The sequence below is a fragment of the Orycteropus afer genome, unplaced genomic scaffold (assembly GCF_000298275.1).
Source record: "Orycteropus afer afer isolate SDZICR_OR568_19922 unplaced genomic scaffold, OryAfe1.0 scaffold01497, whole genome shotgun sequence".
NCBI lineage: Eukaryota > Metazoa > Chordata > Mammalia > Tubulidentata > Orycteropodidae > Orycteropus > Orycteropus afer.
The window spans coordinates 16,108-28,770 of NW_006923084.1; the positions used below are offsets into that span (position 1 = coordinate 16,108).

At 34.2% G+C, this 12,663-nt stretch overlaps 2 pseudogenes; both read right to left on the reverse strand.

Annotated features, from left to right (window-relative positions):
- The window catches only part of LOC103213273, a 16,433-nt pseudogene extending 5,675 nt beyond the window's left edge, over positions 1–10,758 (reverse strand).
- A 150-nt stretch (positions 10,759–10,908) lies between these two features.
- LOC103213274 lies at positions 10,909–12,278 on the reverse strand (annotated as a pseudogene).
- Between the last annotated feature and the right edge of the window lie 385 nt (positions 12,279–12,663).

Sequence of the window (12,663 nt, forward strand, 5' to 3'; positions counted from 1 at the left end):
CCTTTATTATGGTGAAGAATTTCTCTTCTATTCCTATTTTTCTGAGAGTTTTTATTAACAATGGGTGTTGGATTTTATCAAATGTCTTGTCTGCATCAATTGATATGATCATGTGTTTCTTATCCTTTGTTTTATTTATGTGACAGATGATATTGATTGTTTTGCTAATGTTGAACCATCCTTGCATACCTGGTATGAACCCCACTTGGTCATACTGTATTTTTTTTTTTTTTTTAGATGTTGTTGGAGTCTATTGGCTAGGATTTTATTGAAGATTTTTGCATCTGTATTCATGAGGGATGTTGGTCTGTAGTTTTCCTTTTTAGTGATGGGTCTGCCTGGGTTTGGTATCAAGGTTATGCTTGCTTCATAAAATTAATTTGAGAGGATTCCATCTTTTTCTGCATCTTGGAATAGTTTGATTAGGATTAGTGTCAGTTCTTCTCTGCATGTTTGGTAGAATTATTTTTTCTTTGTTAAATTTACCAGTGGCTTGTCAATTTTATTAATCTTTTCAAAAACCAAATTCTAGTCTTGATTTTTTATTTTTCTATTGTCTTCCCATTTTCTGTTTCATTTATTTCTGCTTGAATCTTTATTATTTCTTTTCTTCTGGTAATGGTAGGCTTTTTTGCTGCTCTTTTACTAATAGTTGGAGATGTTGAGTTTAGGTGTTGATTTTTGCTCTTTCCTCTTTTTTGATGCATACATTTATTGCTATAAATTGGTCTCTGATCTCTGCTTTTGCTGTGCCCCTAAGATTTTGGTATGTTGTGTTTTCATTCTCATTTGATTCAAGGAATTTTTTTCCTTTCATTTTTTTTAATTTCTTCTATTACTCAGTTATTTTTAAATAGAGTGTTATTCAATTTCTATGTGTTTGCTCTTTTTCCATTCATCTTCCTATTTTTGATTTCTAATTTTATAACATCATGATCTGAAGAGATACTTTGCAGTATTTCAATGTTTTAAAATTTATTAAGGCTTGCTTTATGGCCTAACATATGGTCTATCATGGAGATTATTCCATGAACATTGGAAAAGAATGTGTATTGTGCTGTTGTTGGGTAAAGTGTTCCATAGATGTCTATAAGGTCAAGTTGGTGGATTGTATTTATTTCTTCTGAGTCTTTGTTGAGTTTCTTTTCAGTTGTTCAATGTTTCACTGAAAGTGGTATATTAAAATCTCCTACTAGTACTGTAGAGTCATCTATTTGTCTTTTCAATTCTGTTAAAGTCTGATTTATGTATTTTGGGGCTCTTTCATTGGGTCCATAGATATTTATTATAGGTATGTCCTCTTGTTCAATCGATCCTTTAATCATTGTGTAATGTCCTACCTTGTCTTGTATGGTGGTTTTTGTCTTAAAGTCAATTTGATCAGAAATTAATATTGCCACTCCTGTTCTTTTTTGATTGCCATTTGCTTCATACATTTTTTTTCCAACCTTTGATTTTTAGTCTATTTTTATCCTTGTCTCTAAGGTGTGTCTCTTGTAGAGACCATATTGATGGATCATGTTTTCTTATCTAGTTTAAAACTCTTTATCACTTGAGTAGTGGATTTAAACCGCTTACATTCAGGGTAATTAATGACAAGTATGAATTTGTTGCTTTCATATTGTTATGTGTTACTTTGTGGTGTTGCTGATTCTTTGTCCCACAAAATTTTCTGTGCTGAGCTCATTTTGTTTATGAATTGTATTATTATTTCCTTTGTTGCTATTGGTTTAGCATTTGCTAAGTATTTGTGCTTGTCCTCTTTTTTATTCTGATAATTTCTTTGAAATTACCCTGTGATTTATAATTTTCTACCCAAGTTTAGAAAAGTTTGTTCTATGTAGCAATTGTCTTGACTTCCTCACCATTTAGAAATTCTGTATGTACACTATTTTTTTTTTCTCTTTTTGTTTTATAGTTGTCCTCATTTGCCCATTTATGTCTCTTCTTCCCTGTTTACAATCTTGTAAGCTTATTTCACTTTGGATACTTCCAAAACTGGGTCAGTTTCTAGGCTATGTCATCACGTATGTTAATGATCAGTTGTTGTTTGCTGTTGTTGGTTCTCTATCCAAAGGACTCCCTTTAGCATCTCTTGTAAGGTTGGACTAGTTTTAACAAATCCCCTTAATTTCTGCTCATATGAAAATGTTCTAATTCCACCATCATGTTTGAGGGACAATAGTGCCTAGGGCACTTGACTGCTAACCAGAAGTCTGGTGGTTCAAACCCACCAGCCACTCCTTGGAAGGAAGATGGGGTAATATACTTCCATAGTGATACTGCCTCAGAAACCCAAGGAGGGGTCACTATGAATTGGGTCTGACTTGATGGCATATAACAGCAACAACAACAACAATATAATTCTTGTTTGGAAAAGTTTTGTCTTTTGATGTTTTATACACACCATCCCATTGCCTTCTTGCCTGCCTAGTTTCTGCCATGAAATAAGAGCTTAGTCTTATCAGTTGCCCTTTGCAGTTAACTTTTCATTCTTCCTGTGCTGTTTTCAGGATTCTTTCATTGTCTTTGGTTTTGGTGAGTTTGATGATGATATGTCTGGGTAATTTTTTGGGGGGATCTCTCCTGTTTGGGGTTCATTGGGCTTCTTGAGTGGATATGTTCTCATCTTTCACCATATCAGAGAAATTATCTTTCAATAAATCTTTGACAATTTTTCGTGGTTTTATTTATCTCTTCCTGTTCTTTAATTCTGATTACATATAGGTTATTCTTCTTGGTGCTATCCCACATGAACCTTAGACTTTCTTTGTTTTGTTTTGATCTTTTTTTCCTATTGATCCCTTTCCAAAGAAGTACTGAAGTCTTTGTCTTCAACCTCATTAATTCTTATTAATGCATCTGTGACTTAACCTAGAAAATACACAGTGACAGTCATTTTCAATTAATAAGGCCACAATGAAAAAGTTATCTTTAGATTTCTTCACTATATAAAATATAAACTGAGTGAAATCAGATTATTCCCATTAAAAATAAATATGTAATTTCTGAATACTGATGCATAAGTCAGACTTTATCAAGCCCTACTTTCAAAAATGTATCTCTTGTTTTGCAAGGTGTTGTTTCTAATGATGTAGTGGGAAGCAGGACATATATTATGTCCCGAGATACATAATAACAAAAACAACAATAATATATCATATAACATAAAATATAATAGTTTTATATATCATACATTATAGCAAAAATCTATAAAGTTATTATCCTTTGTTCTATAATACTGTGGGCAGGCCTTACTAACAGGCATATTTTTAATATAAAGAAATTGAAGTAGAAAAAGATTATAAAACTTGCCCAAAGTCACATAGTCAGTATATAGCAGATAGGGTAGCACCCATATATGCCTCCTTCTGTACAATTTACAGTACTTAACACAGCTTCAGGTTCAATTTCATGTGATGAAATAATAATGAATTAATAATTGTACAAATTGTACCCAGCCCATATTAGAGCTGGCTTCATGATTCAGAAGCTATATGTGGTTAACTTCCATATTCATAACAACAGTTATTTTGAGTTAGTCAGTACTGATTGATCTAGATACTAGTACTGACATTTGTTGACGTAAGAGGAAGTTTAGGTAAGGAGAATTTTAGAATCATAGTTAGGCAGATGCTTATTGTCCTGAAGGATAATCAACTGGTACTTGAACATGGTCTGCTATTTCCAGTACTAGGAAGAGAGGGATAGCCTCAGTGAATATTGAGTGAACTGTGAGAATAATCTAAGTTAATAAACATTGTCAATGTTTGAGGGGTCAAGAAGTGGGTAGATGACAATGGAATGGATCTGACAATGTATCCTGCTTCTGAAATGAGTATACAGAGTCAGACCAGCTGATATTTGACTAAAAAAATACTACCTTATTTCATCTTGAGGTTTGTGTGATCAAATTTAGGAAGATAAAATAATAAGATAAATAAATAATAAAATAATAAGATAAAATATGCAGACAATGGAAAAATGCCCATATGGTGCAATGCAAAGAGCATAATTTTAGTGTTCCATCATTTGGAAGGAGAAATAGTAACGTAGATAAAGAGGATACATACTTACTTTCGTGATTGTCTTTGATGGATTTGAGTCATACTTTAAACAAAGATTTTGCTGAATATTTATAATAAGAGAAACATATTTTTTCAGTAGAAGAGACTTCCTTCATATTTACAACTTTTATTAAACAAATCACTTTTGCATTGACACTCAATATATAAAATGTAATCAGTCTATGCAGAGTCCTCATTCTTATAAACAATCAATTTCTCAATCTGAAAACTGGATCTGTGAGAATGGAAAAATCCATTCAGTATATTTACTAAAATATTATTTCTTATATTTAAATGTCATGCATTTTTTTTTTATTTTTCTGACATTGCTGACTAAGTTTTCCAACAATATATTTCCAAGAAACACATATTTTCAATGTGTTTTGGAAATACACATTCAAGGACATATTGTTTTTCAGGGAAATATAATAAAAACTTCAAGTTATCCTCACTTTCAGCAAACAAAGTTGTGTCATCTGTGTATCACAGGTTGTTAATGAGTCTTCCTCCAATCCTGATGCCACATTCTTATTCATATAATCCAGTTTTTCGGATTATATGCTTAGCATAAACATTGTATAAGTATGGTGAAAGGATACAACCCTGACACACTCTTTTCCTGATTATAAACCGTGCAGTATGCCCTTGTTCTTTTAGAATGACAGCCTCCAGGTCTATGTACAGGTATCTCATGAATTCAATTAAGTGTTTTGGAATTCCCATTTTTCTTAATGTTATCCAAAATTTGTTATGATTCATACAATTGAATGCTTTTGCTGTCAATAAAACACAAGTAAACATCTGTCTGGTATTCTTTGGTTTCAGCTAAGATCCATCTGACATCAGCACTGATATCTCTCATTGCACATCCTCTTCTGAATCCAACCTGCATTTCTGGAAGTTCTCTGTCAATATACTGGTGAAACTGTTTTTTAATTATCTTCTGTAAGATTTTACTTGTGTGTGATAATAATTATATTGTTCAATAATATTCACATTCTGGGAGATCACCTTTCTTTGGAACAGGTACAAATATGGATCTCTTGCTGTCAGCTGGCCAGATAGCTGGCTCCCAAGTCTCTGGGCATAGCCAAGTGAGTGCCTCCAGAGTGGCATCCATTTCTTGAAACATCTCAGTGGGCATTATGTCAAGTCCTAGAGCCTTCTTCTTTACCGATTCATTCAGTGAACCCTTGACTTCTTCCTTCAGTACCATTAGATCTTGATCTTATGCCACCTCCTGAAATGGAAAACATCAACCAATTTTTTTTGGTACAGTGACTCTGTGTATTTCATCCATCTTCTTTTGATGTTTCCTGCATCATTCAATATTTTGTACATAGAATCTTTCAATATGATAAAAAGCAAAGATGTTTCCTTGAAGACTAAGGTGTGCTTAACCCAAGCCATGGTATTTTCATTCACCTCTTATGCATGTGAGAGCTGGACAATGAATAAAGAAGACTCAATAAGAGTTGATGCTTTTGAGTTGTGGTGCTGGACAAGGATGCTAAGCATACCATGGACTGCTAAAAAGACTAACAGATCTATCCCGGAAGAAGTGTGGGCAGAATGCTCCTTAGAAGTGAGAATGGCCAGACTTTGTCTCACCTACTTTGATCATGTTGTCAGGAGGAACCATTCCCTGGGGAAGGATATCATGCTTGGTAAAGTGGAGGGTCAATGAAGAATGGGAAGGTCCTCAGCAAGATGGATTGACACAGGGGCTGTAATGATGGCCTCAGGTATAGCAAGGATCATGAAGCTGGCACAGGACTGGACAGTGTTTCATTCTGCTATGCATAGGGTCACTGTGAGTTGGAAGCAACTTGGTGGCACCTAACAAGAACAGCATGATAAAAACATCCCTGGAGACAGAAAATAAAAAAAATAAAATAAATAAAATACTAATGAATCTTCAGTGCGATTAATTTTGGCAACACTTTTAGATTGGGTTCCTTTGGGAGAAATTACTTGTTGGAGGAATACAGAATTCTACCTAAGATTTTACGCTTTGCATGATGAAAAGGGAAAGAGTGATGAAAGAATGATATCTTGATTATTTTTCAAAGTATTTTTCTGCACATTATTTTATGTGAAGAGAGATTCATCTCAGTACTCCACTACATTTCAATGAGAAAACATAAAGTACAATGTTGGAAATTAATTGAGGTTTTGAAGGAATCGAAACTAGTGATGATATGGGGCAAAATTCAAGGAATAAACAGAGTTCTGAGTAGAACTGAGGTTTTTCCTAACTTTTATATGAGTGACTTAGTAAAAAAAAAAAAAAAAAATCAGCTTTCTTCAAATAAATATCAAATAAATATCATTCTTAGATTTAGAGAGAATAAACAAAATAATGTCATCCAGTATTGTATATTTTATGGTAAATTTTGATAGTATCATAATTGATTCCAGGTAGTAAGTTATGCTGTCATGGATATCTGATTATGTAGTCTATGCTCTATCATGCTAATCAAAGCCAAAGCAGTGTCTCTTTTTTTATACAACAGGGAGATTTTGGGAAACTAGAAGTCAACATTGGTAAAGAGTGCTTTCAGATTATTCAAGTAGTTATGAAAACACAATGAAACATAATAATGTGGATGCATTTGGAAATGTTTCATGAAAATGCCAATATCAGCCAGGGAATTCCTGACTACTGAACACTGTATATACCCTGTATTATTTGACCAAAATCTTTTTTAATGTTATTTTTTTCAAGATAGAAAGACTGAAATGAATCTCTGCATAAAAGTAACAGAAGAAAGAAAACTTTGTTACCTCCTTTTAGAGTCATTTTTTGTGCATTATTCACAAAGGAAAATATAGCTAAATTGGACACCATCAAATTTAAAAAAAAATTACTTTGGGTTATATAATGTAATCATTAAACTGGCAAAAGTAATGGGACAAATTTTTTTCAGATATCTGGAAACTAGTCCAAAGCTTACAAAAAAAGGCAATGCTTAGGGAAGAAAAATAAATAAATAAATAAAAATAATAATATAACCTGATATGATAGCAGGAGCTCTTGTAGCTTACTGCCTAAGACATTTGACTGTTAACCAGAAGGCTGGCGGTTCAAACCCACTAGCCACTTCTCAGAAAGAAGGTTGAGCAATCTACTTCCCTAGTGATACCACCTCAGAAACCCAAGGAGGGGTCACTATGAGTGCAGGTATGACTTCAGGGCACATAACAGTAGCAACAACAAGATGATAGTGGACTAGCAGTCTCATGAAACCATCATCTCCATTAGAGTTCTAGCATCAGTACAGAGATATAGTCTCACCTATTTTGGTCATGTTGTCAGAAGGGACCATTCCTTGGAGAAGATGTCATGCTTGGTAGGGTGGAGGATCCACGAAAGAGAGGGAGGCCTTCAATGAGATTGATTGACACAGTGACTGCGATGATGTACTCAAGTATAGCAGGGATCATGGAGCTGGCGCGGGATCGGGCAGTGTTTCATTCTGCTGTGCATGGGGTCACTATGAGTTGGAAATGACTCAACGACACCTAACAACAACAACAATAACAAGGATTGTGAGGTTGGACCAGGACTGGGCAGTGTCTCATTCTGTCGTACATAGGGTCGCTATGAGTCAGAGCTGACTCGACGGCACCTAACAACAAAACAACACATGTAATTCTATCCTATATCCACCCTTCATCTTGCCTCCACTTTGTATCTTTTTTCCATTATTCATCTTGTCTCTATTTTCCATCTTCCGTCCTGACTCCACCACTATCTTATCTCCTTCCTCCATCTTGTATCCATCCACAATCATGTTTCCAGCTATTATCTTTTTTCTTGTGTCCACTTGACATCCTGCCTTTATCCTCTGTCTGCATCCTCCATCTTAAAGTTGGATCCATCCTCTGTCTTGACTCCATTCATCATCTAATCTCCTCCCTGCATCTATTTATATTCTAATGTGTTATTCAGATATTAACTTATAAAATATTTTTAGCTTTGAGATCTCACATCCTGCCTGGATTTATGCATCCTTATCCTTCATCCTTTGCCACTGGCAGTGACTCTTCCACCAGAAATTAATTTCCTAAATTGTACCATCAATCCCATTTTAAATCCATAAGTCTTGTTTATAATACAATTAACAAATTTATGTTATATCTGAAAACAATGACCTCTACTTTTTTACTTCCTGCCACTCCTCAGAAGGAAGACTGGACAATCTATTACCATATTGATACGACCTCGGAAACCCAAGGAGCAGTTGCTGCGAGTCAGATCCAACTCAACAGCAGTGAGTTGTGTTTTGCTTGTTTTTTACTATCTAATTACTGATTCTTCCTCCCTCCCTCTGTTTTCCCTGGTACATCAAAGAATGTTTCTTTCTGTCTGTAACCTATACTTAACTTTAAAATAAATAAATAAATAGTAATCTCATACAGTGCTTGTCCTTTTATGAGTGACTTATTTCACTCAGCATAATGTTTTCCAGATCCATCCATGTCGTGACATGTTTCACAGGTTCATTATTTTCCTTTGTCATTACATAGTATTCCATTGTATGTATGTACATCAATTTATCTTCCCTCCAGTGATGGACACTTGGTTGTTTCCACCTTTTTACTATTGTGAATAATGCTGCAATGAATATAGATGTGTACATGTTTCTTCCTATCACAGCTGTTGTTTCTTTAGGATATATGCCTAGGACTGGGATTCCTGGACCATGTGATATTATGCTTTCTATATTTTTAAGGAATTGTCAGACTGTTTTCCATAGATGATTTACAATCCCAACAGTAGCGTATAAGAGTTGCAAACTCTCTGTAACTTTGCCAACATTTGCTGTTTTCTGTTTTTTGCTAAGTCCTATTATTGCTGGGGTGAGAGGGTACATAACTATGGTTTTAATTTGCATCACTCCAATGGCTAATGATAAGCATATCTTCATGTGTTTGTTAATCACTTGCATGTCTTCTTTGGTCAAGTGTCAGTTCACGTCTTTTGCCCACTTTTTAATTGGTTTGTTTGTCTTTTTCTTGAAGTGTTCAAGTTTTCTATAAGTTTTTGGGAGAACCTTGCCAGATAAGTCATTAACAATTTCTTTATTTTTTGTTCCCCCAGTCTGTTTGTTCTATATTCAGTCTTTTGAGGAAATTTTTTGGATGAGCATAAATACTTAATTTTTATGAAGTCCCAGTTATCTAATTTATCTTCTGCTGTATGTATATTATTAGTTATGTTTAATATTTTATTTATACCATAAATTAGGGTCCCTAACTTTGTCCCTATACTTTCTTCCATGAACTGTATTGTTTTAAGTTTAATATTTAGGTCTTTGATCCATTTTGAATTAGTTTTTGTGTATAGTGTGAGTAGGTATCTTGTTTCATTTTTCTGCAAGTGGACATCTAGCATTGCCAGCACCATTTACTAAAGAGACTATCTAGTCCTCATTTAATGCACTTAGACCCTTTGTCAAAAATCAACTATCCATAGGTGGATGGGTTTATTTTGGGATTCTGTCAATGTACCAGTAACAGGCTCTTTTGACTACTATAGCTGTATTATTGTTGTTGTTATGTGCCATCGAGTCGAACCCGACTCATAGCGACCCCTCCTTGGGTTCCTGAGACAGTATCACTACGGAAGTAGATTGCCCCATCTTCCTTCTGAAGAGTGCCTGGTGGGTTTGAACTACCAGCCTTCTGGTTAGCAGTCAAGTGCCTTCAGCTACCAGAGCTCATAGTAGTCTGAAATTGGGAACTGTGAGGCTACCTACTTTTTTCTTTAAAATAAATGAATAAATAAATGCTCTAGTATATGGGACTTCTTTACTTACCATCTACACTTGGAGATTAGTTTTTTCTGTTTTGCTAAAGAATGTTGTTGGAATTGGTTTGTGATTGCATTATATTTATGGATCACTTTAAGTAGTATTGACATTTTCATGAGGTTGAATATTCCTATCCATGAGCATGATATGTTTTTCCATTTATGAAGCTCTCTTTTGGTTTCTTGTGGGAGTATTTTTTTTAAGTTTTTTAGTATAAGTATTTTAAAACCTAGTTAGATTCATTCCTAAGTATTTTATCATTTTGGGGCTGTTGTAAATGGTTTTTCTGATTTCCTTTTCAGAGTTCTTTTTGTTAATGTAGAGGAATCCAAGTGATTTTTGTGTGTTGATCTTGTACCCTTATTCTGTGCTGAATCTTTCTACTACTTTAAGTAAGTTTCTTGTGGTACCTCTGGGATTTTCTGTGTTTAGGATCATGCCATCTGCAAATAGGGATAGTTTTACCTCTTCCTTACCAATTTTGATGTTCTTTATTTTTCTTTCTTGCATTATTGTATTAGCTAGGACTTCCAGTACAATCTTGAATAAGACTTTTGATAAGGTGCTTCCTTATTTCCTTTCCATTCTCAAGGGGAATTCCTTCAATATCTCTCCACTGGGAATAATGTTGGCTGTTGATTTTGTACATATGCCCCTAATTATGTTGAAGAATTTATCTTCTATTATTATTTTGCTATCTTTTTTAAAAAAAAATCAAGAAAGCATGTTGGATTTTATCAAATGTCTCTCTTGCATTAATTGATTCTTTCCTGAATTGATTGATTCTTTTCATCTATTTTATTTATGTTGTGAATTATATTACCTGATTTTCTAATGTTAAACCATGCTTGCATGCCTCGTTTGAACCCCATTTCATCATGATGTATTTTGGTTTTTGATATGCTATTGAATTCTCCTAGCTAGAATTTTGTTGAGAATTTTTGAATCTTTATTCATGAGGTACACTGGCCTATAATTTTCTGTTTCTAGTGTTATTTTTGCCGTGCCTTATAGTATTAGAGTCACATTGACTTCACAGAATTAACTAGGGAATATTCTTTTTCTATGTTCTGGAATAGGTGAATAGTTTTAATGGAATTCACTTCAAATTTTATCTGAATGTTTGATAGAATTCTCCAGTGAAGCTGTGTGGCTGGGACTTTTTTTGTTAGAAGAATCCCCCCTACCTTTTTTTTTTTTTTTCTAACAACTACTTCAATTTCTTCTGTTGTTATGGGTCTGTTAATATTTTCTACTTCAATTTGTAAGTTTAGCTAGGTAGTGTGTTTCCAGAAATTTGTCTATTTCTTCTGGATTTTGAAATTTGTTGGAGTACAATTTTGCATAATATTCTTTTTATTTCAGTAGATTCTGTTGTAATGTCACCATTTCATTTCTTATTTTGGTTATTTGCATCTTCTCATTCTTTATTATTGTCAATGTGACCAGTCATATTTTGAGTGCCTTCCAACCCGAAGGGCTCATCTTCCAGCGCTATATCATCAGACAGTGTTTCACTGCTATTTATGAGATTTTCACTGACCCACTCTTTGAGAAGTGTGTGCCCCCTTCTTTCTTCCTAGTCTATCTCAATCTGGAAGCTCTGCTGAAACCTGTGCACCAGGGGTGACCCTGCTGGTATTTGAAATACTGGCGGCATAGCCTCCAGCCTCATAAGCAACATTCAAGCTGCCACAGTAGGACAAACTGACAGACAAGTGAGTGATGTAGGACAGAATTGCCATGGCCAGAGTCACCATGAGTGTGAGTACTGTTAGGGCAACAAAAGAAAAGAGAAGAAAAGAAATGGAAACTTTGTGTGTGTGTAAGTAATCAGTAACATTTGTAGAGTCCCAGGTAGAGGAGTCAATAATTTTGTAGTCACAGAAGTCCAGCTGGTGGCCTATAATCACTGGAGGAAAGTAGCCAACTAGAAACTGATTACAAACTTTGTTATTCATAATAGCTGTGTAATAGAGGTTTGCAGATAGCCACATAGTTGTTACAGGACATGACTGTTCGAAGAAAAATCTCTATTCAACTCAGAAGGATTAAAAATATAAAATAATAATAATAAAAATTACTTGTGCCATGCAAGCATTATAGGAAAAGAAAAGTTCGAGTCTCTTGGAGGAATGCTGATTAGAAATCTAGGAATATTGACTGTTGTGAATAAAATTTCTAAGAAAGAGAAATTCCTGGGGAAGAATTTATGGAAATACATGGTTGTCTTCAAAGAAACATTTGACAGTGTCAATATTATGATGGTCATGTTTCCACTTACACTCAATAAGTGTGTGAACAGTGTAAAAAAGAATATCAAGACTTATAACTCTGGGTCATCTGTAAATCCCAGAAGAATGAATTCTCCAATTGATGTCTCACTTGTCATTACTAATCTCTGGATTCTGATAGGTATGTAGGTAAAAATAAGAGTGGATGTCAACACATAATATGATTTCAAATATATTTATAGCACTCTTATCCTGCACAAAGAATTATAAAAGACATTTTAAATGTAAATGACACATAAATATATAGCTGTCCTTCAGAATTGCAGATTCATAACAGAATTTGTTTAGTAGTAGAAAGATTAATGTGTTGTATTGCTTTCATAAAAAGGCATAGATTTTAATCTCAGCTGTTAACTGCTGGTATATATTTTTATTTGCTACTTGACACACAGAATATTACTTTATGAAAATGAATAATAATGATAAATAGCAAGTACTTTGAGAAAGATTAAGCAAGTTATTGAAACACATAGTACTTTTAAA